Source organism: Poromitra crassiceps, assembly GCF_964638095.1.
Source record: "Poromitra crassiceps genome assembly, chromosome: 15".
Taxonomy (NCBI): Eukaryota; Metazoa; Chordata; class Actinopteri; order Beryciformes; family Melamphaidae; genus Poromitra; species Poromitra crassiceps.
In genome coordinates, this window is record NC_139634.1 from 38,660,820 (window position 1) to 38,687,238 (window position 26,419).

Consider the following 26,419-nt stretch of genomic DNA (forward strand, 5'->3'; position numbering starts at 1 on the left):
ACAACAGGCTGCTGGAGAGGCGCGGCATAATGTTTGGGGAGTTTGATTGGACTGTTGAAAGAAAAGTACAGTCAGAACAAACCAAAACAAATATGGAGTCTCACGGCGATGAGTTGGATGCTAGCCTCGCTAATGTTAGCCTCCATGCAGTTGTGGAGGACTACCCCCCTCCCCCCGTTCATCCCCCACGTTAATGGAGCAGGCAGGCGTCCCCCTCCAGCTGCTGGAGGACGTTTTGGGAGAGGACGACTATTTGGTCCTGGGAGTGAGTTTGAGCAGAAAGATCAGCTCTAACGTTAACTCTGTGTCAACAACACACTGCACAATTGCCGGAGAATGACAGTTGGTTGATTGGTTGATTAACAGCTGCCGGATGTCAGGATATTATTGGTTGAAATTTGGTAATACATGCTGAAGTAAGCACACTGTAGATTTCGTTTGGAGTGAAGAAAACATGGTTGAAGTTTGATGTAAAAATATATATATATATATATATATTTTTGGCATACATTGTTAAATATTTGCACTCTATGACCAGGGATGTGATCTAAAATATTTAAAAAGTCATTTTTCTATTTGAGCTCGACTTTAAGGTTAGGTTATGGTTTGGGTTAGGCTTAAAAAACAATGTTAAATGTGACTTACAGATTTACACAGGCTCACAACGTAGGCGTTGGACCCAAAGCCAGACTAATGCAGATGTTAGTGTCAGCAGCTCTTTTCACCTATTCACTCCAACAGTACTGCAGGGAATCACAAGACATGACGTAACACCAGTACCAAATGAATCAACAAAAAGTCCAAAGAAAACAAAAGGATCAGGTTTCCTGTATCTGTTGTCAGGAAGAACCTCCATCCTATCAGATATCTGAGATGTAATAAAACGCCAATATCGTGAATGTGATATCTGCGTCTAACCTCGCTTTCTATCTGGTTAGTTCGATCTGGATATGTGAGTGGAGCACTGCCACAGGACTGAGCCCTGTGTGTTTACTGAGCTCTGCCACAGGACTGAGCCCTGTGTGTTTACTGAGCTCTGCCACAGGACTGAGCCCTGTGTGTTTACTGAGCTCTGCCACAGGACTGAGCCCTGTGTGTTTACTGAGCTCTGCCACAGGACTGAGCCCTGTGTGTTTACTGAGCTCTGCCACAGGACTGAGCCCTGTGTGTTTACTGAGCTCTGCCACAGGACTGAGCCCTGTGTGTTTACTGAGCTCTGCCACAGGACTGAGCCCTGTGTGTTTACTGAGCTCTGCCACAGGACTGAGCCCTGTGTGTTTACTGAGCTCGCTGAACAAAGACAAGGAGGTTTTAATGTATCAGATCACATCTTATGGTGAGTCGTTTTAACATGACATAGCTACGTTTGACTATCTAGAATGAACATGACAGAGATCAACAGCATCATTGTGACTATAGTAAGTACCATGTGACTAGTCCCATGTGACTATAGTAAGTACCATGTGACTAGTCCCATGTGACTATAGTAAGTACCATGTGACTAGTCCCATGTGACTATAGTAAGTACCATGTGACTAGTCACATGTGACTATAGTAAGTACCATGTGACTATAGTAAGTACCATGTGACTATAGTAAGTACCATGTGACTAGTCCCATGTGACTATAGTAAGTACCATGTGACTATAGTAAGTACCATGTGACTATAGTAAGTACCATGTGACTATAGTAAGTACCATGTGACTATAGTAAGTACCATGTGACTAGTCCCATGTGACTATAGTAAGTACCATGTGACTAGTCCCATGTGATTATAGTAAGTACCATGTGACTAGTCCCATGTGACTATAGTAAGTACCATGTGACTAGTCCCATGTGATTATAGTAAGTACCATGTGACTAGTCCCATGTGACTATAGTAAGTACCATGTGACTATAGTAAGTACCATGTGACTAGTCCCATGTGACTATAGTAAGTACCATGTGACTAGTCCCATGTGATTATAGTAAGTACCATGTGACTATAGTAAGTACCATGTGACTAGTACCATGTGACTATAGTAAGTACCATGTGACTATAGTAAGTACCATGTGACTAGTCCCATGTGATTATAGTAAGTACCATGTGACTATAGTAAGTACCATGTGACTAGTCCCATGTGATTATAGTAAGTACCATGTGACTATAGTAAGTACCATGTGACTAGTCCCAATTTCCATTCAAGACAACGTCATTCTGACGAGTCAAAAAGAACATTTCAGATCATCCACAATGACATCACTTTTTTTGCCATTCATGTGTATGGGTTTTCTCATTATGATATCTACAATTAACAATACAATTATAAGTAATACAATTATTATTTGAGAAAGAAACAATCTGGAGCACACGGTCAAAGTTAAGGCAATTTAATAAGTTTCGACACACAAAGTGTCTTCTTCAGAGTCACTCATGTGTTCACTCAGTCCCCTTTTCTGAGAAGCATCGGTTGGGCGCAGTTCGTCAGCTGAAGCGCGGATTTCCCTCTGTTCTACAATTATTATTGAACTTGCAATTCCAGTTTGAGATATCTTCTTATTTAATTCAGACTACGGTAGTCATTATTGCAGGTATATCTTTAATTTCTCTCAATTCAAGACTTTTTGGATATCCTACAATCTGTAATGTAAAATCCGGATAGTCAAACTTAGCTATTAAATGTTGAAAGGCTTGCCATATACACATCTGCATCTGCACTTCCTTTGCAGGCTGCTGAAGTGTGATCTGTGTTAGAACGCTTAATTGCCTTGAACGCAGCACCAAACGCTGCCTTCACACACACACATCACCTCCTCAGCCGCACGCACGCACGCACGCACACACACACACACACACAGACACACACACACACACACACACACACACACACACACACACACACACACACACACACACACACACACACACACACACACACACACACACACACACACACACACACCAGCCCAGTCTCAGAGCAAATTGTGTAATAGAGAGGCAAAGTGACCGCCTACTTCCTGCTTCAGCACTGTACCAGAGATTTTCTTCCGCCATAGTTTTACTTGGTCAAACCAAACGGTTCAATCATATTTAGAATCGGGAGAGACCATAGAACATTTCCCTCAGCCCAAAACTTAAAAAACAACATAATCGAAAAAACATTTTCTTTAAACAGGCTTTTTTTTTTTTTACGTTTTGGTCCGAGTGAAATGTTATGTGATCTCTCCTGTTTCTAAATATATCTGAACCGTTTGGTTTGAACAAGTACAACTATTTTTATAAGCATTCTACGAAATGTCTATGGGAAAAAAAATGGTGGATGAAAATCTCTGGGACAGTGCTGAAGCAGGAAGTGACGTTCCACTTTGCCTCTCTATAGCAACGTTTATCCACAGCGCTCTAAAAATGGTTAGATAGTCAAGTTTTTTCCCCCCGTATTCTTATCACATGTATATTGAGATAAGCCAGGGGACGCGTAGGGTGCAATGTTGTTTTATTTGCGTAACGTTTTAAAATTAAAAATTAAGTTTGATTTAAAATTCATATTGGCAAAAAACACAACTGTGTCACAATTTTACAGCCGTTATTGTGAAACTACAATGTTTTGCGCTGTGAACGTTGCTATTACACGAGTCGCTGGGAGACTGCGTTAGCAGGCTGTTGAAGTGTGAGCTGTGTTACAACGCCTAATTGCCTCGAACGTAGTACCAAGCGCCGCATGTACTACACATCCCCATCCCCATTCACACACACACACACACACACACACACACACACACACACACACACATCAGTTCCTCAGCCACACCCTTCACACACACACACACACACACACACACACACACACACACACACACACACACACACACTTCGGCACACACCCCCCTCTTTCTCACACTCCCCTCGACGGGGAGCGAGGAGCGAGCCGGTGTGTGGAGAGACAGCGCCATCGGATTCCTGTCAGCGCAAGTGCCGGCAATCAGAGCGCCGGGCGCTTTAGCAGCGCTGAAAGGCCTCCTGCCCCAATCAATACAGTAATGCACTGACGCCCAGTTATCATCATCATCTCTTATCACTGACCCACACCTCCGAGGAGCGCAGGAGAGAGAGGGGCGCTACACTGCAAAAAATCATGATCTTACTGTAAATTGTCTAATCTGGGAGTGAGTTTTCAAATCATATTTTATTTTATTTTTAAAGGTGAAAATCGGCCATGCGACTTGTTGTTTCCCATGCAGTTTCACCTTTTTCATTAAGATTCCAGATTTCTTTTTAAATGCAGTATCCTTCCCTTCATGTCAAAATGACACTGGATTCAATACAATTTGTGAAACAAGTTATATTGTCTTAAGACTTAATATGAGATAATATTAAGTATTGGTCATGGTTATTTTATGATGAAATAGGTAATTATCAGCAAAATTGCGATACCAATAGTTTTGACGTCACATGTCCTGCTCTGGGACAAAACATAGGGTATAGCGATGTGTTGGCAAAAATAAATAATTGAAAACTTGTTTCAAGAATTCTGTTGAATCAAGTGTCATTTTTACACTAATAGTGGAATTTTCTGCTCCTTTTTTCTTGTTCTTTTTTTCTTTCTTTCCCCCCTTCAAGATATTGACATTTGTTTCCGCAAAATTCTTAGGTGAAACTGCATTGGAAACAAGTGGCAGGGTATTTTCAAGAACACTAGATGTTAAGACTCAATCCTAGGCTAGATAACATAAGATCAACATTTTTGCAGTGCAAAGGCTGTGCTGGGGGAATAGGGGAAAATATGGAGGATGGAGCCAGGCGAGGGGAGAGAGAGAGGGATGGGAGCGAGGGGCAGAGAGGAGGAGAGAGGGATGGGAGCGAGGGGCAGAGAGGAGGAGAGAGGTATGGGAGCGAGGGGCAGAGAGGAGGAGAGAGGGATGGGAGTGAGGGGCAGAGAGGAGGAGAGAGGGATGGGAGCGAGGGGCAGAGAGGAGGAGAGAGGTATGGGAGCGAGGGGCAGAGAGGAGGAGAGAGGTATGGGAGCGAGGGGCAGAGAGGAGGAGAGAGGGATGGGAGTGAGGGGCAGAGAGGAGGAGAGAGGGATGGGAGTGAGGGGCAGAGAGGAGGAGAGAGGGATGGGAGTGAGGGGCAGAGAGGAGGAGAGAGGGATGGGAGTGAGGGGCAGAGAGGAGGAGAGAGGGAGGGGGGGGGGGGGGCAGAGAGGAGGAGAGAGGGAGGGGGTGAGGGGCAGAGAGGAGGAGAGAGGTATGGGAGTGAGGGGCAGAGAGGAGGAGAGAGGGATGGGAGTGAGGGGCAGAGAGGAGAAGAGAGGGAGGGGGGGGGGCAGAGAGGGAGGGGGGGAGGGGCAGAGAGGGATGGGGGCGGGTCTCTAGGCATTTCCTTTCAGCGGTGAGGAGATGGATGGCTTCACATGTGGGGGAGCGGCACGGGAGAGGGGGGTCGGGGGGGTCAGGGCTATCTGTGTTTCCTCCTCGGGATAACCGGACAGATAAATGGAGCGATGCTGGGATGGAGAGCGAGCAGCTATCATGACGGCTGATTGGATAATCACCCCCCAGCCAATGAGGTGAGGGGGATTTGGAACGAGGAGCATCTGGCTAATGATTGGCCGGTGCAGAGGAGAATTCGCTTGGCGGTCGCTTGACTTGACGGTTTCATTTCCCTAAGACGCTCAGACCGTCTGGACAGAAGCTAAAGCAACGAGAGAAGAGCGGTTAATTTGCCGAAGCTGGATTGGTGTTCGTCTGATGAATCTGATTGGACGGCGCTCTGTTAGACAGCGCTGAAAGACTGATTAGTTTCCCCCCCTCACCTTCAAGTTGATCCAGAGAAGTTAGAACACACTAAACATGAAAGGAGAGGTGAATAATGTGATCACTTCCAGAGAGGATACGCAGAGGAAATTAAAACCTGCCGTTTGGATAATTACTCAGATTGGTCTCGCGCCAACGTTTTCAATATTTCTTCTCCCACGGTATTGGATTAACAATAATTTGCAACAACCGCCTCTAAATATTTTGAAAGCAAAATAAATCCATCCTGCCGCTACACCGCCTGCATGTTGAGTGTATACATTTTTACATTTCAGGCTTCAAGCTGAGCTGCAGTTCTGGCCTCAGCCACTTCCACTGAGGTGGCTCACCATTGACTTCACTACAGTACAACTGAAGATGACCAGGTTTCTCTCCAGTGGTGCTGACAACCTCCCTGTGGGTTATGAGGACAAACGTCACCTGTGTTTAAACTGACATGGTGGGGAGGTAGATGATGACAGGATTTTCATTTTTGGGTGAATTGTTCCTTTAAAGCAGTGAGTTAAATTAAAAAAAATGAGTCAAAGACGTGACGGGTTAAAGCGCTAAGCTAAGTTAAGAGTCACTGTCAGTGTTCAGGAGCAGAGACTCAGAGCAGTCTGCAGGGTTCAGTAACAGAGACTCAGAGCAGTCTACAGGGTTCAGTAACAGAGACTCAGAGCAGTCTACAGGGTTCAGTAACAGAGACTCAGAGCAGTCTACAGGGTTCAGTAACAGAGACTCAGAGCAGTCTACAGGGTTCAGTAACAGAGACTCAGAGCAGTCTACAGGGTTCAGTAACAGACTCAGAGAAGTCTACAGGGTTCAGTAACAGAGACTCAGAGCAGCCTGCAGGGTTCAGTAACAGAGACTCAGAGCAGTCTACAGGGTTCAGTAACAGAGACTCAGAGCAGTCTACAGGGTTCAGTAACAGAGACTCAGAGCAGTCTGCAGGGTTCAGTAACAGAGACTCAGAGCAGTCTACAGGGTTCAGTAACAGAGACTCAGAGCAGTCTACAGGGTTCAGTAACAGACTCAGAGAAGTCTACAGGGTTCAGTAACAGAGACTCAGAGCAGTCTACAGGGTTCAGTAACAGAGACTCAGAGCAGTCTACAGGGTTCAGTAACAGAGACTCAGAGCAGTCTACAGGGTTCAGTAACAGAGACTCAGAGCTGTCTACAGGGTTCAGTAACAGAGACTCAGAGCAGCCTGCAGGGTTCAGTAACAGAGACTCAGAGCAGTCTACAGGGTTCAGTAACAGAGACTCAGAGCAGTCTACAGGGTTCAGTAACAGAGACTCAGAGCAGTCTGCAGGGTTCAGTAACAGAGACTCAGAGCAGTCTGCAGGGTTCAGTAACAGAGACTCAGAGAAGTCTACAGGGTTCAGTAACAGACTCAGAGCAGTCTACAGGGTTCAGTAACAGAGACTCAGAGCAGTCTGCAGGGTTCAGTAACAGAGACTCAGAGCAGTCTACAGGGTTCAGTAACACTCAGAGCAGTCTGCAGGGTTCAGTAACAGACTCAGAGCAGTCTGCAGGGTTCAGTAACAGAGACTCAGAGCAGTATACAGGGTTCAGTAACAGACTCAGAGCAGTCTACAGGGTTCAGTAACAGAGACTCAGAGCAGTCTACAGGGTTCAGTAACAGAGACTCAGAGCAGCCTGCAGGGTTCAGTAACAGAGACTCAGAGCAGACTGCAGGGTTCAGTAACAGAGACTCAGAGCAGTCTGCAGGGTTCAGTAACAGAGACTCAGGGCAGTCTACAGGGTTCAGTAACAGAGACTCAGGGCAGTCTACAGGGTTCAGTAACAGAGACTCAGGGCAGTCTACAGGGTTCAGTAACAGAGACTCAGAGCAGCCTGCAGGGTTCAGTAACAGAGACTCAGAGCAGCCTGCAGGGTTCAGTAACAGAGACTATAACATGCATAATCACCTTATGTCGAAGAGACCATCTGGCTTGAGAGACTAACATGAAATGTAAATACAATCGGATTGTATTTACACTTCCTGTGACTCATAAACCTAGTCTGACTCATAATGTGAGTCAAACTAGGTTTGACCAGGTGAGTCAGACTAGTTTGAGCAGGTAAAACAGCCGGCGTTTTGAACAGGAAGTGGTGATACAATGGGTCAAGTGGGCGGGGCTGCATAAGGGGAATACACAGATGTGTTTAGGTCATTTACATTGCACACACACACGCACACACACACACACACACACACACACAACTAGCTAGCATTACTTTCCAGGTGGATGGGAGGATTTGCAGAGAAAAGACTTTCTCTCCCCGCTGTCCTCAGTGGGTTTAATCAGCTCAACACCAAGAGGGGGGCGGGGTCTCGTGAAGCCCCCTTCAGACTGAGAAAAGGACGTTTGAGCTCCGTGTGTGTGTCTGTGTGTATTTGAGAGAGAGAACGAGAGAGAGCGTTGAAAAGAGAGAGAGAAATGAGAGAAAGAGAGAGCTCTCTTGTTTTTTATGAGAGTAGAAGCGTTGGGGAGACTCCTCGTGGTGCTCTGGGCCCGGGGCGGTGGACCACACAGAGGTCCGTCTCTTTAGGGCTCTTTGGTGCCGTAATGTGGAATAACTCAGCGGAGGAGCCGGACGCAGCGTGAAGAAGCCCTATGATCAAAATAAGAAAGAGTCTCCGGGACGCCCCGGGTCGTCCTCCACAGACGGGAAATTAAAGCCCGATTCTGATGGATGGCGCGGTGGGGCGAGCATATGTTTTCCTACCAGGAATTTTCTCGGCGACGAGTTTGAATTTCAGAGCCTGCGAATTCGATTTCGACCTATTTCCCCATTATTAGCTGGGAAGTGAAACTGGAACCTCTTCCTGTCAAACAGCCAATTAAATTTGCTCAAACATCTCTATTGTCCAGAGCAGGCGTTTCTCAACATAAATAGAATCTCTCACTCTCTTGTACTCCCCCCCCCCCCCCGCCCCCCCCGCCCATAAGAGCACCCCTCCAGAAGCCCTGGTGCGGTGGCGGCCCTCTCGCCCTTGCTCTTCTTCCGTCCGTCTCTTGACACATCCCTCCTTCCTCCTCCCTCCCTCCTCTTTTCTATTTTCTTCCATGGGGTTTCTAGGGGCTTAATTACGGGGGGCTGGCTCCTTGGCTGCGGAGGTGCGGCGCGAACAGGGATCAGCGTGACCCTGGAGGAGAAGCCATCAGACAGCGCCCTTAACAATGATAAATCACCCGGAGCCGACGGCGCTGGCTGGCTGGCTGACTCGCTCGCTCGCTGCAAGCCAGCCCGCCCGCTCCTCTCTCGCTCGCTCGCCATCCCGCCCGCTAGATCTCTATAAAATATAGATGGGCACCGCGCGGTGCGCGCGGGGGGAGCGCCGCATCGCACCGGATCTCCAGATTAGCACTCATCTGGCGCGGAGCTATTCTAATGATGTGGGACATGGTGTGGGGTTAATTTCATTCAGAGAGACGGACCGGTGTTGAGGAAATGGATTGAAATTCAGCCCGCGAATTGAATAGCGCTCATTACTTTCAATGAGGGGGAGAAAATCTCCTCATTCATGAGGTGTATTTGAATTAATATCCCCTGAACGAGCGCCTGGAAGTGGGGACGGGGGTCAATGATCAGAGCGAGAGGGGCGCGCACACACGCCAAACACACTTCATCTCGCCACCTTATGCTTTGCAAATCACCAGAAGGTGGAGGGGGGGGGGGAGGGAAGGGAAAGGCCTGGAACTTTCATTTTTGCGCAGCATCAAAGTCCGCTTCTCTCCCGTTCCTGAAGCCAGTTTGCTTCATGGCTTTGTCTCTATAACGGTCGGTTTGTTTTCCACGTCGGCCATCTTGAGTGAGAAATAGTTCCTCCATATGTAGAGGGGACGCATCTCCATCCAGGTGTCTATTAAAGACCATTCATAGGCTGTTAAACCGACAGTGACCCGGGAGCGCCAGCCGCCGAATAGGGAAGTAGGTTACAGTCTCTGTTCTGCCTCTAACACATGCACGCAAGCGCACGCACACACACACACACACACACACAGGCACACACACACGCACGCACACACACACACACACACACATGCACACACATGCACGCACGCACACACACACACACACACACACGCGCACACACACATGCACACACACGCACACACGTGCACACACACACACACACACACACACACACGTGCACACACACACACACACACACACACACACACACACGCTGGACTGCAGCAGTGTGTGTGATGCATGTTCGCCGCTGCTCCTCTGCTCCGGCCCCAAGAGGAAATGTTTGGAAAAATGAGGTTTTGCTCTCTCTCTCTCTCTCTCTCTGTGAACACTACGAGGAAAGCTTCCGTTCATGCATTTACACTGCATCTAAACTGCAGGATAAGATGCAGATAAGGAAGCTTACACAGTAGAAACACATCAGTAGCTGACTTCTTACTACATGTAGAACAGGAAGATCATTTGCATGGACGAAACGGAGCGCAAAACTCACATTTTCTACAAATAATTCCTCTTGGGAGTGGCTCAGTGCAGCAGTAGTAAACAGTAGTGTCTAGTGTTACACTGCAGTCATTTGGTTCCACTGTGTTACAGTCAAGCCTGCAGTAAGGAGGGTGCTTTCAGTTTGCTGTTGAAATAGAGTCATTTAATTGTACCATGTTACTTACACATATGTAACATGTACAGTATACATGCACGGCAACTACTGGGAGTAACAGGCTATATTTATTTATTATGTTCATACATATGGTCGGAGTAACCCTGATTGATCTAATAAATAACCCAGTTTACATTGTTATATTTAATAATGGTTCTATATGCGCTGAACGTGTGTTTGTGCTTTGTAAATGCTACATCACACAGGTTTGTGCGTGTGGTGATGTGTCTGTTATCAGCTCACATGACTCTCTCAAAGCACTTTAGGTGACAGTGTCAGATGTATGCCCTGATTTGGGTTAAGATCAAATCATTAGTGTGCATATTTGCATAAACCTACCAGTTACTTTTCAACTACTTTTACTATCAATCATCTGTCTTCATATATTGTGACTTTGGGGGAGCGATGGTTTGCAGCGTTTGGTTGTGCGCTGTACTGAATAACTTGAACCTTCCAAAGACTCAAAAAGAGGCAAAACTGAATGAGTCCAAACAGTTCCTTTTGGCAGGATGAGGCAGCAGCAGTTGAAAGTGACCGGCTGCCCATCACTCCCAGTAGAGGAGGGGAGGTGTCCATCACTCCCAGTAGAGGAGGGGAGGTGTCCATCACTCCCAGTAGAGGAGGGGAGGTGTCCATCACTCCCAGTAGAGGAGGGGAGGTGTCCATCACTCCCAGTAGAGGAGGGGAGGTGTCCATCACTCCCAGTAGAGGAGGGGAGGTGTCCATCACTCCCAGTAGAGGAGGGGAGGTGTCCATCACTCCCAGTAGAGGAGGGGAGGAGGAGGGGAGGTGTCCGCTTGCAGCCAGACTGCAAATCAGATTAGACAGATGAACCTGATCCAGACCCATTCCCAGAGTTCAGTGACCAGTTGGCCCCCTGTCTGTGTCTGTGTCTGTCTATCTGCCTGTCTGTGTCTGTCTATCTGCCTGTCTGTGTCTGTCTATCTGCCTGTCTGTGTCTGTGTCTGTCTATCTGCCTGTCTGTGTCTGTGTCTGTCTATCTGCCTGTCTGTGTCTGTGTCTGTCTATCTGCCTGTCTGTGTCTGTCTATCTGCCTGCCTGTCTGCCTGCATCTTCATACATTATGTGGGTTATATAAGTTATAGTGCATTATTTACTATAGTACAGCTGAGGAACCCAGGAACTTTTTTTCTGACCACATTATAAATGACACTTTTTATTTTTCTCCCCAATTGTACTTGGCTAATTGCTCTGCTGTCCCGGTCGTTGCTCCACCCCCCATGCCGATCTGGGGAGAGTTGTAGACTAGCACTTCCTCCGATACATGTGCAGTCGCAAGCCCCTTCTTTTCACCTGACAGCGAGGTGTTCCACTGGCAGGACGTAGCGCGTGGGATGATCATGCTCTTCCCCCCAGTTCCCCCAAGACGCCCTGACTGACCAGAGGAGGCGCTAGTGCAGCGACCACGACATAATAGCCTTAAACCGACTTCCCACTCGCAATTGTGCCTGTATGGACGCCCCGACCAAGCCGGAGGCAACAACACGGGGGCTCGAACCTGCAACCCTCGTCTTGGTAGGGTGTGAATCTACCACTGCACTACCCGGACACTTTTCACGTTACGACTTTGACTCCAGTACTTTTACTTCTACTTCAGTAAAGTAACAGAGTACTTCTACTGGAGCAGGGCCTGCTAGTACTGCTGATCAGTAAAGTAACAGAGTACTTCTACTGGAGCAGGGCCTGCTAGTACTGCTGATCAGTAAAGTAACAGAGTACTTCTACTGGAGCAGGGCCTGCTAGTACTGCTGATCAGTAAAGTAACAGAGTACTTCTACTGGAGCAGGGCCTGCTAGTACTGCTGATCAGTAAAGTAACAGAGTACTTCTACTGGAGCAGGGCCTGCTAGTACTGCTGATCAGTAAAGTAACAGAGTACTTCTACTGGAGCAGGGCCTGCTAGTACTGCTGATCAGTAAAGTAACAGAGTACTTCTACTGGAGCAGGGCCTGCTAGTACTGCTGATCAGTAAAGTAACAGAGTACTTCTACTGGAGCAGGGCCTGCTAGTACTGCTGATCAGTCAAGTAACAGAGTACTTCTACTGGAGCAGGGCCTGCTAGTACTGCTGATCAGTAAAGTAACAGAGTACTTCTACTGGAGCAGGGCCTGCTAGTACTGCTGATCAGTCAAGTAACAGAGTACTTCTACTGGAGCAGGGCCTGCTAGTACTGCTGATCAGTAAAGTAACAGAGTACTTCTACTGGAGCAGGGCCTGCTAGTACTGCTGATCAGTAAAGTAACAGAGTACTTCTACTGGAGCAGGGCCTGCTAGTACTGCTGATCAGTCAAGTAACAGAGTACTTCTACTGGAGCAGGGCCTGCTAGTACTGCTGATCAGAAGCTACACTTAAACGGAAACAAGACCCAATTTCACCCAGAGGAGGGAGAATCCGCTGTGTGTTTTTCCCTTGCTGCCATGTGTTCGCCCTTTTGTTGTTTTCGGTTGAATTGAAACAGCGCCGCCCCCCCCCCCCCCCCCCCCCGCCCCGCCGTCCAACAGTGAATCAATCTGCTCTGTGTCTCCCCGCCTGTCCAAAACACAAAAAAGTCAGGCGTCCAAACATCTCTCTCCATCCAGCCTCCCGTCCTGCAGCGGGGCTCGTAGGCCGGTGAAAACAAAAGAGAAGTGACAAGGCGAGTTAACCCGCCGCCGCGCGGTCACATGGTCCCTCCCCGCGCGGTCACATGGTCCCTCCCCGCGCGGTCACATGGTCCCTCCCCGACGCCTCTCATTGGCCGCGACCCGACGGCGTGCTTTAACGCATTGCTCTTGTTGTGATTTCTCTCTTGTCCAAAACGTCTGAAAAGCTCAAGGCTGCGGTGAAGAGAGGAAAGGGAGGAGGGGGAGAAAAAAAAATCTATCGTCTTATTGAGTTTTCTTTTGAATAAATAAATATTTAAAAGGTGGATAGGAAAGAGGGGGGGGGGGGGGGGTTAAGCGGGAGGAGGGGGGGTGTTAGACATTCCACTCTGGCTGCAAATCAGGCCATCAAAGGGGCCAGACAATGTATGCTGACTATTAGTATCAATTTACAAATAAACTGCTTTTTTGGTGACTGGATCTCCGATGTCAGATTTTGATAAATGGTTTCAATTTGGCAGCTGCTTTAGAGTGTCAGGGCCCATCGGCGGCGCGGACCTCCGCTCGCCGCCTGCCTGCCTGAAGGAATCTAGCTCAGTTAGCCTGGCTCACACCTCCAGCAGCCACAGCCATCTCTTCATGCTAACCACAGCACCTGACACACACACGCTGCGCTAACGCTACTGCGCTAACTCTGCTCTGTGTGTGTGTGTGTGCATATGCATACAAATTACCTCCCATCCTACAAATAGTAGTTATTGTTGTAGTGGTTTTTTGTATATCTATCTATCTATCTATCTATCTATCTATCTATCTATCTATCTATCTATCTATCTATCTATCTATCTAATGTATGTGTTTCTAGATATATTGAAAGATATATAGAACTATTGAAAGCAGGATTCAATGGATATGGGTTTCTGAACGCTGATACTGATATTTTTGGATTGAAGGTGCAGATTTTTTTTTCTCACAACCTTCTAAGTCATGACTGTTACAACACAGAATGTTTCTAACGAGAATGAGCAGCTTTACAGAAGCTCAGACAACAAATAGAAAGAGAGAGAGGCTTGAATGTGTGAACACTTCTCAACTCTACTGTGTTACAGTGATGGCAGACTACATGCAGACAGAGGAAGGTAGCCAATTTACCAACAAAAAAATCTAAAGAGCTTCTATTTTTGCACAAAATATATATATTCAAGCACTTTCAATGATCCATGTCTATTTACTGTATATTGTAGATTTTCTCGCTCTCAAATTCACAAACTTTCAACAATATCAAGGACCCGTGACTGAGAACCACGACAAATGCTTAATTTCACCATGGTTTTTGGATGACATGCTTCTCTATGGGAGGAGAAAACTCAACCAAACTTTGTCTTATGAAATCTTTTCCAAACTCTGTTGGACACACGTAAAACGTCTGGTGGTAAAGCTGAGGATAAAGCTGTTTTTCTTCCACTGATCTGGACTTTTGAAGGCCGATAAGCGCCAATATACTCGTGTTTGAAGCTGCCAACAAGCCCATATAATATGCCAACGTTCAATATCTTTACATTTCTCCATTTTCATGCCACAAAATTGCTAATATTCAGTCCTTCACCCACAGAATGCTATTCTTCTCAGGAGGGAAAAGCCTCCGAAACAACACCTTCACAGTGGTTCTCAATGTGGGGGTCTGGGGAGAAAATGTATGATTTGTTCAACTTCACCATTAGCCTGCAGGAAAAGGCTATGGTTCAGGTTCAGCACCATGGACAGGTCCAGAGTGGAGCAGCACACGGGTGAGCTGAGTTGTAATCAGCCACTGAAGAGGACTATGAAAACCCTCTGGGGAGAGAGAGAGAGGAGAGGCTGCATGCCAACTCTGTGAGTGAGGCCTGACTAAATGGCCAGCCACACAGGGACGGCTATTCTGCTAGTATTTCTAAAAAAAAGCCCCCGTCAGCAAACCAGCATGCGGGCCTAACTACCTATAAACATCTCCCACCTTCACACCTTCACCTTCAAAGAGTGTAACCGCCAGGACCCCTCTGTATCCGCTCCTGATCTGACATCACGGTGTCCTGCTCTGCTCTCGGGGGCGGAGCCTAAACCCCCCCTTCGCCACTGGAGGGAAACCAAATTCAGCAGGATTTGCTCCCATAAACAGCTGTTTCCAGTTTGAAGACGGATCGGAAACAATTTGCCCGCTGGCAGCGAGCGGCCCGCCGGTGCCAAGCACATATCGAGCAGAACGAACAAACCCAATCAAGCGTCTCAAGGTTGGCCCTCTGTTAAATTAGATAATACAAGTAGCCTTAAAATGCAATGTAACGACCACTGGGTGGTCTACGGCATCAACAGAGGGACAAAAACCTTCCCTTCATGCAGTTCTACTGTGTCTAAACTGCAGGGCGACTAAATACTGATAATAATAATAATAATAATAATAATAATAATAATAATAATAATAATAATAATAATAATACATTCAACTTATATAGCGCTTTTCTAGATACTCAAAGTCGCTTTACACACAGAATAAAATCATTTAATAAGTACATACAGATAATCCCTCCTGGAAGGCTACACAGTAGAAGCAGATCAGTAGAATGCAGCATAGAACTCTACTGTCTCAGCTCACTTGTTACTAGAACATTTCCAGTGGCTGAATAGCACAAGTTGAAATTTCACAATATTATGATAATCAAAATCCCTGATATCTAGTCTCATATCGATATTATACGATATATCTGCCCTAATTTGGCTGCTGAAACAGTCAAAGTGGATGTTGGGATCTACCAGCTGCTGTTGCTGGCAGACAATAAAAAGTGCAGTTTGCGCTCTTGGATCTGACCTGTGATCAGTTGAACGGCGCTGTACTGACCTTAGGTAACCTCTCGGGTCTGACCTGTGATCAGTTGAACGGCGCTGTACTGACCTTAGGTAGTAACCCCTCGGGTCTGACCTGTGATCAGTTGAACGGCGCTGTACTGACCTTAGGTAACCTCTCGGGTCTGACCTGTGATCAGTTGAACGGCGCTGTACTGACCTTAGGTAACCTCTCGGGGTCCCCGGGGTGACGGGGGATCACCTTCTGTAGCCGCTGGAAGCCGTAGTCGATGGTGGGCTCGTTCAAGGCTGCGGGGACAGAGAGGAGGAGAGAGGTCAGAGAGGCACTTTAGTCCAAACTCACACTGCCAAAAAACAGAGATGTTTGTATCTCAGTGCAGGCTGCTCTCTGAAAAGTTTGGACTAAAACTTGTGAAAAGTAAAGTAATGCACGATAACCCACGTAATGTCAACCCATACTTAATGTCCAAAATCGATGGCATACTAGTGCAACATTCCAAGCCGGGGGGGTTGGGTGAAGGGGCGGGATTGGTGGACGTGTAGATTCCTTGCCTATGCCACAACCATAACCATACGTTTTACTTGCCTAACCTCGCCCTAAAATCCAATATCTATTTTTCATCTCACCTGTAGTCTTATTTATCCATCTAGATCATTTTGTGTTGGAGATATTGGCCGTACAGATTTATGCCTTCTCTCCAATACAATGGAACTGGATGGTGCTCAAAGCGGCAATTTTTGTTTGAAGAACTCAACAGCAATGTCTCTTTCTAGAAATCATGACCCGGTTACCCAAGATAATCCACAGACCTTGCTGTGAGCAGTTTCATGTCGGAGCGATTTTCTTTCGACCGAACTACACCCGGTAGCTGCTAGCTAGTTCCTACAAGGAACTGCAGCTAGCAGCATTCGGTCGAAAATAGAAAATAGTATAGATATGGTTTTAACTTGACAACATAAACATTCTCAATTGCCCTGGCCCTAGCTTACTTCCTGTTGCAGTGTTTGCTAATACAAACAGGAAATAAGCTAGGTTTCAAACTGTTCCCTACAAAATTCAGTGATTTGGTTTGGTTTGGTTTGGAAAAGGTCTATAGATGAATAGAAACAAACACGACGCCGTTTTCAAACAGGAAATGGTGTCAGGCCCCTGGGTTGGCCGAGCGCACCGGGACCCGCCACGACTCGACTCCATCCAGTTCTACACCTTCACTCTGTGATCTGCTGCTCTGCCTTGCTCAACGGCCCCTCAATGCTCCTGAAGGGAGCAGAGAGCCGGACTCATTTACCCCTCATCCTCCTGGCTCTGGGATTCAAACCGTCACTCTAGAGAGAGAGACAGAGAGTGATGGAGGGAGAGAGAGAGAGAGAGAGAGAGACAGAGAGTGATGGAGAGAGAGAGAGAGAGAGAGAGAGAGAGACAGAGAGTGATGGAGGGAGAGAGAGAGAGAGAGAGACAGAGAGTGATGGAGGGGGAGAGAGAGAGACAGAGAGTGATGGAGGGAGAGAGAGAGAGAGAGAGAGAGACAGAGAGTGATGGAGAGAGAGAGACCTCCTGCCAGGAGTGAGTCATCATCAAGAGCAGTCATGCCTAGCATGAGCTCCTGAACTTTGAAAGCTATCTTTGTTGTAAGATGAGATAAACTTGTGGAAAACAGTTAAATTCAGGTCAGAAAGTTAGAGTGAACACAAGTTCACAAAAAAAGAAATAATTTGGCAGGAAAACGTCTCCAAAACGCTTGAAAATACCAAGGGAGACCTGCTACCAGCTAACAGCTAACTAGCTTGTAGCTTGCTAGCTAGCTACAAACAGTTTAGCCTAGCCTTGGAACCAGCAGTTGCTGCTGAAGATTCCCACAGAATCAGCGAACAAGAGAGGAAGAGGAACAGGGACAGACAAGAGGAAAGACAGACTGAAGTGGAAACTACTGGAAACTACAAGGAAAACACAGGAGGACAACAGAGCAACATCCACCAAGACAACAGGGACAACATAAAAGAGGATCTACCTAAAAGGGAGCAGAAACATCCTTTCTCACACAGAGGTACGCTAAGCAAGCAAACAAGAGTGGACTGGTGTGGAAGTTGAACAATACTTTGTAAACAGGGTGTACTATACTTCTAGACCAAAATAATTACACAGTAGCCAGTCTGCTATCTGGCTAAATAATCCTAACCACCAGCACAACATTTGAACAGTCCCTCTGCTGCTCTGATTGGTCAGCTGCAACAAACAACCTGCTGACTGCTGCACTTTTCAAAAAGATTGTTGCAACTCCAGCAGACTGCTAACATTTTCCAAAACTGTTACAATTTGTAGCAAAATGGCAGCAGCAGCCTCTCCAGCAGTCTGTTCTCACACCTTTGAGTTCCCAGTAGAGATCCGCACTCAAACTGCCAGGAAGACATTCAAACTCAAAATACAGCAAGAAAACCCAGAGACACTTTTTAAAGACTGTCAACAAATAAAAAACAAAACTATCATCACTAACCTGCTTTTCCACACTGGACATACTGATGCATGGCACTCAGCTCTCTGCAGTTATTTTGAACATGTAACCAGAGGAGGAATCTGCAAAGGTCGGCAAGTTTCCATCTTTGAGACTGATGAAAAAACCTCAAAATACCTGACTGTCAACATATACTGGAGTGGCACTGTGATGGTGCAGGGGAGTGATGCAGCGCTCAAATCTTTTGAAAAGATCTTCCACACTCTCAAAACACTGACAGCAACTACAAGAGCACAGCCTGCTAACCTGTCCCAACCCACCCACCCACAAACAGCAGAGGGAGTAACAGCACAGCCTGCTAACCTGTCCCAACCCACCCACCCACAAACAGCAGAGGAAGTAACAGCACAGCCTGCTAACCTGTCCCAACCCACCCACCCACAAACAGCAGAGGGAGTAACAGCACAGCCTGCTAACCTGTCCCAACCCACCCACCCACAAACAGCAGAGGAAGGAACAGCAGAGGAGATTCCCCTCCCCACCTTCACTGCCCCAGACAAGCCCACCTCCCCCCCATCCCCACGCCCCCACACCACCGTGGCCCAGCTGAGAGACAGCCTCTCCCTCATAGAGGTGGAACTGGTGGAGCTGAGGGAACAAGCACAGGCGCGCATCACTGATGCAGACTCCAAGTCCCTGACAGAGCAACTCAGCCAGGTTAAAACCCAACTGGAACAGTCAGTGCAGGAGCTGAAGGGGCAGGTTACAAACCTACAACGGGAGAGAGACTCACTCAGAATGGAACTGGCCAAGGTGGAAAACATCATGAGAAAGGAACTGGCCAAGATGAAAGAGGAGACAACACAACAGCTACTGGTTTTTAGAGAAGAGCTGCATCACAGAGACATTGTGATAGAGACTCTTAGAGAGGCCACACAGTCTACATCCGCCCCTCCAAACACCCCCACGACTGCACCCTCCCAAGACATGCAGTCTACCTCCACCCCTCCAAACACCCCCACGACTACACCCTCCCAGAACACCCCCACTCCCCCGCAGCCCTCCAGCATGCACACTCTGCTTGTGCCTGCCACACAGTCAGACCAGCCTGCACAGCCTTCAGTGACCCCCTGCATGCAGCATGAAGAACCTCAGGCAACCAAAACACACAAAGGTCCCAAACTGAACAAAAACACTGAGGTTGCCATCCTGATCGACTCAAATGGGAAATTCTTAGAAGAAGGAAAACTTTTCCCAGGCAAGATAACCACAAAAATATGGTGCCCAAAAACACAAAACGTGCTCCCAATACTGTGTGACCCTGAGTTTGGTAAACCCAGCCATATTATCATCCACACTGGCACCAATGACCTGAGACAGGAGCAAGAAAGAGTGGGAGGACTGGTGTGTAGAATGGCACAGAGAGCTACTGAGGCTTTCCCCAATGCAAAGATCACCATCTCTACTCTTCTGCCACGCAAGGACTTCCACCCTGCCACCATCCACAGAGTCAACTCAGACATCTCAAGAGGATGTGCACTCCTGCCTAACGTGCATCTGGCCTACCACTCCACCATCACACCACAGCACCTGTACGACCATGTGCACCTGAGCAAACATACAGTCAATATATTTGCTAGGACACTGAAAGACGTGGCACTGGGAAGACACCTTGAAACATCAAGTCTAACTCCAAGACCTCACCACCACTATGGCCACACAGCCAACAGGAGCCCAGCTGCCCGCAGACCCCTCCTCCCTCTACCAGGGCTTCCCCCAAGACCACATGAACATGCTGGACCAGTTCAGCTTCAGCACAGCCAGCAACCCAGACCAGCCAACTGGCCCCGCCCTCAGCCACTCGGACCCCCTTGCCCCCATCCACCTGGACCCGCCCCCCGCCCCCATCCACCTGGACCCGCCCCCCGCCCCCATCCACCTGGACCCGCTCCCCGCCCCCATCCACCTGGACCCGCCCCCCACCCCCATCCACCTGGACCCGCTCCCCGCCCCCATCCACCGGGACCCGCCTGTTGGCCGCAGCCAGCCAGCGCAACCACAGCAGTCCAGCTGCCCCAGGCCCCCAGTGTACAGGGCCCCAGACTCAGCTACGCAGACACCCTCAGAGGACCACAGAACTTTATGGGTACTGGGATGGGTGAGATCAAAGAGCTACTGCAATACATCTGTACCAAACTCATATGATATGAATAACAAAACATGTCGGATTTCGGTACATATGTGGTGCTTAGTTATATACTTATTTCCCATTTTCTTTTATCCCCCCCCCCTTGTCATTATTATTACATATATGTATACATTTCACTAACCCTTCGCTTACCAAATAAGCTAATGACAATTGTCTGTTTCCAAGGTTTATCTCTTTTTAATAACAAAACAGTATAAAAAATGAGTATCTCTATAAGTACATGGAATATTCAAGGCCTGAAATCATCAGCCTTTGGAGTGAAAAGCTTGAATAGAGATTTCCTAAACTGCATCACATACACAGACATAATCATACTGCAGGAGACATGGTGGAAGGAGGATGTTGCCACTCACTGCCCCTCAGGATACAGAGAGATCATTGTACCCTCCCAAAAACTCAGCACCACACATCAGGGCAGGAACTCAGGAGGACAAATAATCTGGTACAAAACTGAACTACATGACTCTATACACATTTTAAAAATTGGCAAATCCCACGCGTGGATAAAGATTTGTGAAAATCAGTTCTCAACACAGAAGGACCTATTCCTCTGTGCTATATATGTCCCCCCTAAAGAATCCCCTTACTACAACGAAGACACATTCTCCGAACTAGAAAAAGAGACGAGCCATTTCCAGGCCCAGGGAAATGTGCTCATCTGTGGAGATCTGAATGCTAGGACAGGAACACAGCCAGATTTCACTGATGAAAAAGGAACTGACTACATCACTAATAAGTTGTCATGTATTCACAACCTGACCTATTCCCACAGAAACAACCACGACCATGCAGTCAACAAAAACGGAAAGGACCTGCTGCAGCTCTGTCGAAACCTGGGTCTGTACATCGTCAACGGTCGGGTACGAGGGGACTCACTCGGAAGATACACATTTTGCTCACCTCTTGGGAATAGCACAGTAGATTATATGATAACAGACATAGAACCTTTTTCTCTCAGAGCATTCACTGTTAAACCACTAACCCCTCTGTCTGATCACAGTCAAATCACTGTGTACATCAAAAAGACAGATAACACTACACACACACAGCCCAGTAAGCTGTTTCATATTAAGAAATCATACAGATGGGCCCAAAACAGCACTGAAGATTTCCAGAAAGCAATTTGCAGCCATGAAATTCAAACACTCTTAGATACCTTTCTGGATACCACATATGCTCACAGTAAAGAAGGAGTCAATCTGGCAGTACAAAATGTAAATACCATGTTTATAAGAGCAGCACAGAAATCGCAATTGAAACAGAACAAACCCAAACGCAAACTCAAAAAAGAAGATGATTGGTTCGACCAAGACTGCAAAAACATCAGAAAAGAACTTAGAGCATTATCCAATCAGAAACATAGAGATCCAAATAATACAAACATTCGTCTTCTTTACTGTGAAACATTAAAACAATACAAACGTACACTCAGAACCAAGAAAGCACAATACACCTACAAGCAACTGACACTAATAGAGGAGTCGATCAATACAAATCAGTTCTGGAATAATTGGAACAAACTGAAAAAATCCAAACAAGAAGAATTGGCAATACAAGATGGAGAAATATGGACCCAACATTTCCAACTACTCTTTAAAGAAGTTAAATCAAATACAAACCCTAACCAGGAACATATAAACAAAAAACTTGAAGAATTAGAATTGACTATTAAAGATAACCAGAACCCCCTAGACTCCCCTATTACTGAACAGGAACTCAAGGACAAAATCAAAAAAGTAAAAACTAAGAAAGCAGCTGGCCCTGACAGCATCCTAAACGAGATGCTAAAATGCCTGAGCTCTAAATTCCAATTGACAATCTCAAAGTTATTTAACTTGGTTCTGAGTGTAGGTTACTTCCCTGACATCTGGACTCTTGGACTAATAACCCCAATCTTTAAAAATGGAGATAAATTTGACCCTGATAATTACAGAGGCATTTGTGTGAACAGTAATCTGGGGAAGATTTTCTGTAAAATTATAAATTCTAGACTGCTAGACTTCCTTACGAAACACAATGTCTTGAGTAGAAGCCAAATTGGATTTTTACCAAAATTCCGCACATCTGATCATATTTACACCCTACACACCCTAATTGATAAACATGTAGTACAAAATAAAAACAAAATTTTTGCATGCTTTATTGACTTCAGAAAAGCTTTTGATTCTATTTGGCACCAAGGATTATTTTATAAAGTTATTGAAAGTGGTGTAGGGGGTAAAACATATGATATCATTAAATCAATGTATACGGAAAATAAATGTGGCATAAAAATTGGTGATAAAAGAACAAATTTCCTCTCTCAGGAACGAGGGGTGAGGCAGGGATGCTGCTTGAGTCCAACCTTGTTCAACATCTATATCAATGAATTGGCAAAAATCCTAGAACAATCAGCAGCACCCGGCCTCACTCTACACGACTCAGAGATTAAATTCCTGCTCTATGCAGACGATCTGGTTCTGCTGTCTCCTACTGAACAGGGATTACAGCAGAGCCTGGACCTGCTGGAGCAGTACTGCCAGACCTGGGCCCTGGCAGTAAACATGAAAAAGACCAAAATTATGATATTTCAAAAAAGGCCCAGATCTCAGGGAAAAACATTTACATTTACACTAGGAGGAAACCACATTGAACATTGCCAGAACTACAATTATCTAGGCCTAAAAATCAGCAACACAGGAAATTTTAACCTCGCAGTGAATGAACTGAAAGAAAAAGCACGCAGGGCTTTCTATGCCATAAAACGACAAATTTTTGTAGACATTCCAATTAGAATCTGGCTAAAAATATTCCAATCAGTAATTGAACCAATTGCCCTCTATGGCAGTGAAGTGTGGGGTCCTGTCACAAATCAAGACTTTAGCAACTGGGACAAACATCCAATTGAGACCCTGCATGCAGAGTTCTGTAAGAACCTCTTACACGTCCAGAGGAAAACAACAAACAATGCATGCAGGGCAGAATTAGGCCAATATCCTTTACTGATCAAAATACAAAAAAGGGCAATCAAATTCTGGCAACATTTGAAAAACAGTGACCCCCACTCATACCATTACAAAGCCCTGCAATACCAAGACTTGAGCAAAAGCAGTCCCCTCACTCAGCTGGTCCTGACGCTCAGTTCACTAACACATACTAACCCTCCACAGCCTCAGGACCAGTACATCAAAATACACCAAATTATAACTCAACAGAAACAAAATTATATTACTCATTGGGAAACACAAACCAAAACCCAAAACAAAATGCAATGCTATCTGGCCCTAAAAAGACAGTACACTGTGGCAGAATACCTGCACACAGTGACTGATACCAAACTGAGAACCACCTTGACGAAGTACAGACTCAGTGAGCACGGCCTGGCAATTGAAAAAGGCAGACACAGGCAAACATGGCTGCCGGCAGAAGAGAGGCTGTGCTCACACTGCGACATGCGAGTGGTGGAAACAGAGCTGCACTTCCTCACCACCTGTCCCAAATATAACACTATCAGAAATGAATATTACCCCAAAATGGAACAGACCCACCCAGGCTTCAGAAGCCTCCCTAACATCGACAAACTACCCGTCCTGCTGGGAGAAGAGAGGACAAGCTGCAACACAGCAGCTAAATACATACAGACTTGTCACAGTCTGAGGGACAGTGAGTGAGCACCTTGTCCACACACACACACACACACACACACACACACAAACACACAAACGCCTCTCCAGAAAAAACACATCACCCCCCACACACTCACACACACACATACACACACACACACACACACACACACACACACACACACACACATACATCGTCCCTTCCCTCTCTCTATTTCAAGCACAATCAATATGTAAATATCTGTATATATTTCAATACAAAATATTGTTGACACGGTTGTTGTTCGAACTACCTGTATTTTGTTACAAGTAACATAATGTTTTCGTTCTGTATGTTACAAACTCTTTCTGTTTTTTTTCTTCCTATGTCTGTACTACGATGTACAATGTGCTTTGGCAATACTGTAACTCACTATGGTCATGCTAATAAAGCCTCTTTGAATTGAATTGAATTGAATTGAGAGAGAGAGAGAGAGAGACAGAGAGTGATGGCGAGAGAGAGAGAGAGAGAGACAGAGAGTGATGGAGGGAGAGAGAGAGAGAGACAGAGAGTGATGGAGGGAGAGAGAGAGACAGAGAGTGATGGAGAGAGAGAGAGAGAGAGAGAGACAGAGAGTGATGGAGAGAGAGAGAGAGACAGAGAGTGATGGAGAGAGAGAGAGAGACAGAGAGTGATGGAGAGAGAGAGAGAGACAGAGAGTGATGGAGAGAGAGAGAGAGACAGAGAGTGATGGAGAGAGAGAGAGAGAGAGAGAGAGAGAGAGAGAGAGAGAGAGAGAGACAGAGAGTGATGGAGAGAGAGAGAGAGACAGAGAGTGATGGAGGGAGAGAGAGAGAGAGACAGAGAGTGATGGAGAGAGAGAGAGAGAGACAGAGAGTGATGGAGAGAGAGAGAGAGAGAGAGAGAGACAGAGAGTGATGGAGAGAGAGAGAGAGAGAGAGAGAGAGACAGAGAGTGATGGAGGGAGAGAGAGAGAGAGACAGAGAGTGATGGAGAGAGAGAGAGAGAGACAGAGAGTGATGGAGAGAGAGAGAGAGAGACAGAGAGTGATGGAGAGAGAGAGAGAGAGAGAGAGAGAGAGAGAGAGAGAGACAGAGAGTGATGGAGAGAGAGAGAGAGAGACAGAGAGTGATGGAGAGAGAGAGAGAGAGAGAGAGACAGAGAGTGATGGAGAGAGAGAGAGAGAGAGAGAGAGAGACAGAGAGTGATGGAGAGAGAGAGAGAGAGACAGAGAGTGATGGAGAGAGAGAGAGAGAGAGAGAGAGAGAGACAGAGAGTGATGGAGAGAGAGAGAGAGAGAGAGAGAGACAGAGAGTGATGGAGGAGAGAGAGAGAGAGAGACAGAGAGTGATGGAGAGAGAGAGAGAGAGACAGAGAGTGATGGAGAGAGAGAGAGAGAGACAGAGAGTGATGGAGAGAGAGAGAGAGAGAGAGAGAGAGAGAGAGACAGAGAGTGATGGAGAGAGAGAGAGAGAGAGAGAGACAGAGAGTGATGGAGAGAGAGAGAGAGAGAGACAGAGAGTGATGGAGAGAGAGAGAGAGAGAGAGAGACAGAGAGTGATGGAGAGAGAGAGAGAGAGAGACAGAGAGTGATGGAGAGAGAGAGAGAGAGACAGAGAGTGATGGAGAGAGAGAGAGAGAGAGACAGAGAGTGATGGAGGGAGAGAGAGAGAGAGAGACAGAGAGTGATGGAGAGAGAGACAGAGAGTGATGGAGGGAGAGAGAGAGAGAGAGAGAGAGAGAGTGATGGAGGGAGAGAGTGATGGAGGGAGAGAGAGAGAGACAGAGAGTGATGGAGAGAGAGATAGAGAGACAGAGAGTGATGGAGGGAGAGAGAGAGAGAGAGAGAGAGACAGAGAGTGATGGAGAGAGAGAGAGAGACAGAGTGATGGAGGGAGAGAGAGAGAGAGACAGAGAGTGATGGAGGGAGAGAGAGAGAGACAGAGAGTGATGGAGGGAGAGAGAAAGAGAGACTAGAGAGAGAGTCAGTTGATCTCTCTCTCCTCCCAGCCACGTCTCTCTTATGTTTATTAAGTGTGAGACCTTACACTCAACCTGTCCCCGCTGCCAATGCCTTTCCCCCGCTCCTTCCTAACTAATTCAATTGCACTTTCCCTCCTTTCCTTTCTCTCTTTCTTTCTTCTCTCATTCAGCCGCCAACAAAACAACGCAATCTCCATTTCTCCTCCACTCCGTACGAGGCGAGGCGAGAGGCTGAGAAACACCCGGAAACCAGTTAGGGGAGATACTTCTCCATAATCAAGCCCATTAATCATAAAAGGCTGTCAAATTTGACT

At 46.7% G+C, this 26,419-nt stretch overlaps 1 pseudogene across 1 annotated transcript in view; it reads right to left on the reverse strand.

Moving 5' to 3' along the window:
- The window catches only part of LOC310790214 (transcription factor COE1-like), a 98,989-nt pseudogene that overhangs the window by 34,541 nt on the left and 38,029 nt on the right, over window positions 1-26,419 (reverse strand). Inside the window, exon 3 of the transcript in view lies at window positions 16,057-16,145. The product of the transcript in view is annotated as a transcription factor COE1-like (transcript). The remainder of the gene's footprint in view (window positions 1-16,056; window positions 16,146-26,419) is intronic.